The following is a 5,929-nucleotide window of genomic DNA, read 5'->3' on the forward strand; positions in this document are numbered from 1 at the left end:
TTCTGTGTCTATAGTTTTTTCTTTGCTTAATTTCATCAATTTTTTTACCCAGCAACCCAACAGTTGTCAGTCTGTTCTCTGTATAATTGTTTCTATAGTGTGTGTTACTTAATTTTGTTAATTAGGTTCCACATATAAGTGAAATCATATAGTATTTGTCTTTTTTGATTTGGCTTATTTCACTCAGCACAATAATCTCCAGGTCTATTCATGCTGTTGTAATAAGTAATAGTTCCTTTTTTACAGCTGTGCTTCAGTTTGTTTCTATAAAGTATAGATCATAAGGATGTTATAATAATCATATAAGTTTATATATATAGACACTTGAAAAGTGCCTGGCAAATAGGAAAATATGTACTTTCTGTCAGGTTGTTGTTGCTGTGGTTTGCACTTGCAAAACTACATGCTATAAGATATAAGACAGTGAAACATAACATTAAGTAATATATATGGTAATTTTTTAATTCTCAAAATACATTATGTAAAAAATACATAAACAATAGCAGGTTCCTGATAAGACTAACTTTTAAAAATAACATTAGTCATGTGTAATTACATAAAAAACACATGGTATCTCAAGCATTTAGGTCACAGGTCATTTCTAATCATACAAGAAAATACGACATTTATAAACAGCAATTGTGGAAAATATGCTTCATTTTAAAAAGAGCTAACATAGATAGGTCTAAATTCATCACAGGAGAGTGATAGCAATTTGCTGAATTTAGCATCATGAAGAAAAGCCTTGGCATACACGGAAATGAAGGTTCTAAATCACACCTCCTGTGATGCACAATTCCTCAGAAAGAGGTGAAAAATAAGATTCAAAATTTGACTACAATGTTTAAATGTCTTATCAGGCTATCCTATTAATTACCCACAAAAATGTATTTTTATAACCAAAATGGAGCCAGAAAGACTAACTATGATATTTTCTGCTCACTGACCCAAACACTTTAGCCTTTTCAACTTGTCATTCTCTCTTATTTATTGAATATTATCTGCTTTTAAAACTCAGTCTCAAAGCCTATCTCCTCAAAAGGCATCGAGTTATTGCTACCCTTCTCCCCAAGGGTACTTATCTCTCTCATTTGAATTTATACTGTACCTGTTTATTCTCCATCCATTTGTCTCTTACTCTGAACAGCCTTTTACTTTTATTAAACTAGACATATGCATATTCCTTCTGTAACTAGATAAAATATAAGTTTCTTGAGGTCAGAAATACACTTGAATCTTATATTCCTTAGTTTATCTATATCACCTTGAACATTATAACTTCACCAACATGTGTATTTGATGAAGAAAACACAAAGGAAAAAAAAAAAAGAAAACAAAGAAATGAGGAGATTATCTCCTTACTTTTTTATACTAAGAAAACCTTGAGTTGTTCACTTCAACTTAAATCATATTATTGCAAATGGTTTAATATTTGCCACCAGACCAATAGTAGTAATAATGTGGTTGATAAAAAAATAATTTTCAAAGTGAGATAAAACATAAAATGAGAAAAAAATGAGTTAATTGTTATACTATTTGTTTTTATAGAAACAATGTTTTTTTTTATTTTTAGGTTATTGCAAAGAAATTCAGCTTTTTCTTAAGAAGTTGCTATTAATTTCTTTAGCTGATGGGTAGATGGTAGCCTACAAAGTTATATCTGACTTGTAGGTAGTCTGTTTCTCTGTCATTCAGCCATTAAATGTCCCATATCCAGGTGACAGCCTCAACAAAACACATCTAGTACTTTATCAAATCTTGTCATTCTCCTTGCCAAGGGCCTGACCATGTGTCTGATTCTGACCAAGCTACTAAAATTCAATCAAAATAGAATGTGTATATTGGTCGAGTAAGGACTGTGGACATTAGAATGGCATGGACGGCAGAGTTTTATAGCCGCTGCAAAGGTTAGGGACAAATTTTTCACAGATGTAGTGAAAAAAGTTCTTCCTTTTATTTAGAAATAGAGAAAACAATTGCTTACAGTGTTGAAATTGCACATAAAATAGAATATGTGTATTTCATCATTATTCAAAAAAGTTTTGCTTACCTAAAAGAGTATGCAAATAATATATAAAAGATAGACCACTGGAACAATTTGGAAATTCCAACATATGACACAAAGTGAGAATTTTATATAATAAAAGCAGCATTCTTATAAATGCAGTTAAGATTTCCTATTTTGTTTTTCTTCTTTTTAAAGGTAGATCATGTTTGTAAACTAAAAGGGAGTCATTTGACAAAGTTGGCAAATGTCTGCTGTAAAAAAAGAGAGAGATTTTTCCCTTTTCTTTTCTTCTTTCTAGTATGTAAAATTCTTATAAATCAAAAAAATAATAAAAAGGAAAGAAAGGGAGGGAGAAAGGGAAGGAGGGAGGGAGGGAGAAAGAGAAAGGAAAGAAAGAAAGAAGAAAGAGAAAATGTTACTACTAAGCAGAATAAAATTATATGGAATGAGTAAAAATTTTACAGTAAAGAACTATAAATGGTCTTTAAATGAATATGAAGATTTTTATCCTAATTTTAAAAAAGCAAAATGCAAAATAAAACTATACAGTTATTTCTCACCTATTAGGCAGGCAATATTCCAAAGTTAGCAACACACCTTATTTCAGTGGCTGCAGCCACTCTCCCACTTGCTGGAGGCAATGAGAAATGGTACAACTTCATAAAGGGTCAGTTAGCATAGAGAAACATTACAAAAGAACTTAAATACTGACTCTGAAAGCTCACTCTAGCAGCTTACCTATTCATGAAATGAATAAGTTGGTTATTCAATGCAGCATTCATAATAACAAAAAGGCTAGAAACAACCCATGTTCCTCTCCATGACTATTTAAATAAACAATGAAAACTTATCAAAACAAGAATGCAATAAAACTATCATCATGACAATTATATACTTGATAAGGAAGTATCTCAGTGATATATTATGATGTACAAAAAGCAGGGAGTAGAAAAGTATATAATGTGCTATTTTTATAAGTAAAAACAGTATCAGAATATAAATATATAGCCACTGGCAATTTTATAAAAAATGTGAAATAATACATAAGTTTTTTAAAATGGCTAAGTATTGGAGCAAAGAAAAAGTGCATTTATGTGGATTGGAGAAAAACAAAGTATTCATTAATATAATCTTATGTTTAAAAAATTACAAATACTGTAAGAATGAGATGGCACTCGAACATCAGATGTGCAGATATTATTAGAGGAGAAAGACCTGCCAGGGCACTTCTCCAGGGAGAAGGGCCCCAAAACAGACTGAGGCAAAATTTTATAGGATTGGGAATAGTCTCGAGCAATGTTCGAGACTTTCTGGAATACTCTTCCTTGGATCCATTGACCAGCTTCCTGGAACCCCTCTGTCCCAGGGCTGATTGTCCAGTAATTAAGGGTGGGATCAGGCAGCTAAGCAGAACAGCAAAAGGGCAGTTGTAATTCCTGGTCAATTCATGTATCCATCATTTCACAACTCTGCAGTTACATATAACAGAAAGGCAGTTATTAATTTTATAATATACAGTGAGGGGTGCTGAGGAAAAAGAAGAAAAAAAATTGGAAAATTATTTTTTTTTTCTGGAGAGAACTCAAAAAGAGAACCTTGCCAAACCAAGTCCAGTTAAGGAGGTTGTTAATTTCCATGCTTTTAGGTCTGAACCATGCGATGTCTTCGAACACCTGAGTGAGGAAGTAAAAAATTTTATGAGGTAATAATTGTTAGTTGCTTGCTGTGAGTCCCCAACAGGGTGACATGGTGACAAATGGTCTCCTGGATGAGCCTCATGAGATGTGCTTGTCTGGTTCCTCTTGAATGGGAGGACATATGGAAATTTTTAAAGACAGGGAACCTGTTGGTGTAAGTTTAGAAGGACTGAGTATGTGTGGTTAAAAGGAAGTGGGTTTGGAGAACATTCAGGAGGGAACTTCTTGGGCTGAGAGGCAGCTTCTTCCTGCTGTCATCCCTACCTATTTGATACTTCCTTCATAAAATTCTACTTGGGGTATTGGGGAATAGGAGTGTAAGAGCATTTTTTAAGAGCATTTAATTGTAGGTAATTCTAGAGATTTCTCTCATTCAGACCTGTAGAAACTTGATAAAGAAGGGGGCAAGTATTAAAATTAGGCACAGAATTAGGATTGGTCCGATAATTGGTACTAGCATGAAGAACAAGGGGTTTTTCCACATTTGTCAGTATTGGCCTGGCCACTGCGGATTTATTCTTGAAGTTTTTGCAGAGAGTTGATATTCTCCTCGACCAGGCCAGACTCATTAATGTAGTAGCAACACTGTTCCTATAAGAAGAGTCAAGTACTGCCCTTCTCTGCTGTTAGTAGATCTAAAGCCCTCCGGTTTTGTAGGGTGATCTGAGCTAGAGAGGTCAGTTGTCTCTGGAGGGAGGCTAGAGAGGTTGTTCAATTACAAAGGCCTGTTATAGGTTTGCCTTTAGTTGGTTAGTAGTCCATATACTATGGCCTAAGCCAGCCCCACCTATTCCTATAGCCGTTATAGAAGTGGCAAGGTTAAGGCCAAGGAAGACCAGGAGGAAGGTAGTCCATTTATTTCTGCTTGTTCTCAGTTGGTTTGATAATTCTTCCTTTCCATAATATGTTAGTTGTGGTGCAACTATTATTGGGAAACAAAAGAGGGAGGGAGAGGTGTTTAAGGTTTTTAGAATGGTTCCATTGCACCAGAAATGAGTTCTGTTAGAGCTGGTTAGAGAAGTTTTGATTGGGATAGTCTTATTACATAATGGGGTAGGCCAATTGGTGTAGCAAACAGAGGGTCCTTTTGGAAAAGAGAAACTCCAGAGAGAGAAAAAGAATTTTGAATTTTGGTGGTGTTGAATGGGTATGGTAAAGAAACTGAGGTGATGGGAGGCTTGTTTAAAAAGGCACAGAGAAAGCAGTGAGAAGTATTGTATACAGAAGTGAGGTTGAGAACCTGGATGCCCTGTTTATTGAGTCCTAGCCATGAGAAAGTTCAGGAGTAGGGGTGTATTTATAGGGTTTCAGATTTTTTCAAGTTTATGATTGGTGAAGGTCTGTATGCAGTTTTTTATGAAACTAGTGAACAAACATAAGAGGCAGGGTCCAAAAGTTAGAAAAATAAATAGGAGAGTGAGTGGACCAATGAAAGGCAATAGTCAAGACACCCAGTTTTTGTAAAACCACTGATTCCATGTTTTTGAATTTGCTGGGCTTCAGAGAGAGAGAGAGAGAGAGAGAGAGTGGGAATAAGACAGGGCAGTGCGGCCAGTCCCCCTGCCCCTAGACCTATTCTTGTAGATATTTTTAAAGTAACAAGAATAAGGATTATTGTATAGCTTGTTTGGTCCTTAGATTGATGGGTAGTATATTAGGAATTGAAAGAGGCTCATGGGGTGGTACTAGGTTGATACTTGGGGTGAGATAGATTAGAGTACAGGTTTCTGTCCAATTAGTAGAGAGACACATATAGGTGTTAGTACCATACAAGTAGAAAGCCCCTTATTGGGTGAGGCAGGTTGAGAGGTGAATAGAGAATAGAAGGACAAGGGGTCAGTTTTGTTTCTCTGTTTCTGAGCTCCAGATGGTCAGGGTGGAGGAAAGAGTCACCCCAATAAGTGGGGACAGTAGAGGATTGTTAGTTAGGGTGACTAATTAAACATTCTTTGAAAACCAGTTTTCTGACTCTTCAAATTCTTTTTTCTCTGTACAAACCTCCTACCACCTGCACAACCTACAATTTACATAAACCTTCAACTTTCATAAACTTTCTTATCCAGAAATAACTGGCCTTCATAACAACTTGTTTTTTCCTTTTTCTTTCAAAAGTATTTCCATACTTTATACCTTCTATTATCAAAACTATACAATTCCATTCTAGTCAGAATTCTTGATTTAAAATTTTTTAACCTTTAGTGACAGTTAAGATGACTTTTGTTTT

Source organism: Saccopteryx bilineata, chromosome 4, assembly GCF_036850765.1.
Source record: "Saccopteryx bilineata isolate mSacBil1 chromosome 4, mSacBil1_pri_phased_curated, whole genome shotgun sequence".
In the NCBI taxonomy this organism is placed as follows: domain Eukaryota; kingdom Metazoa; phylum Chordata; class Mammalia; order Chiroptera; family Emballonuridae; genus Saccopteryx; species Saccopteryx bilineata.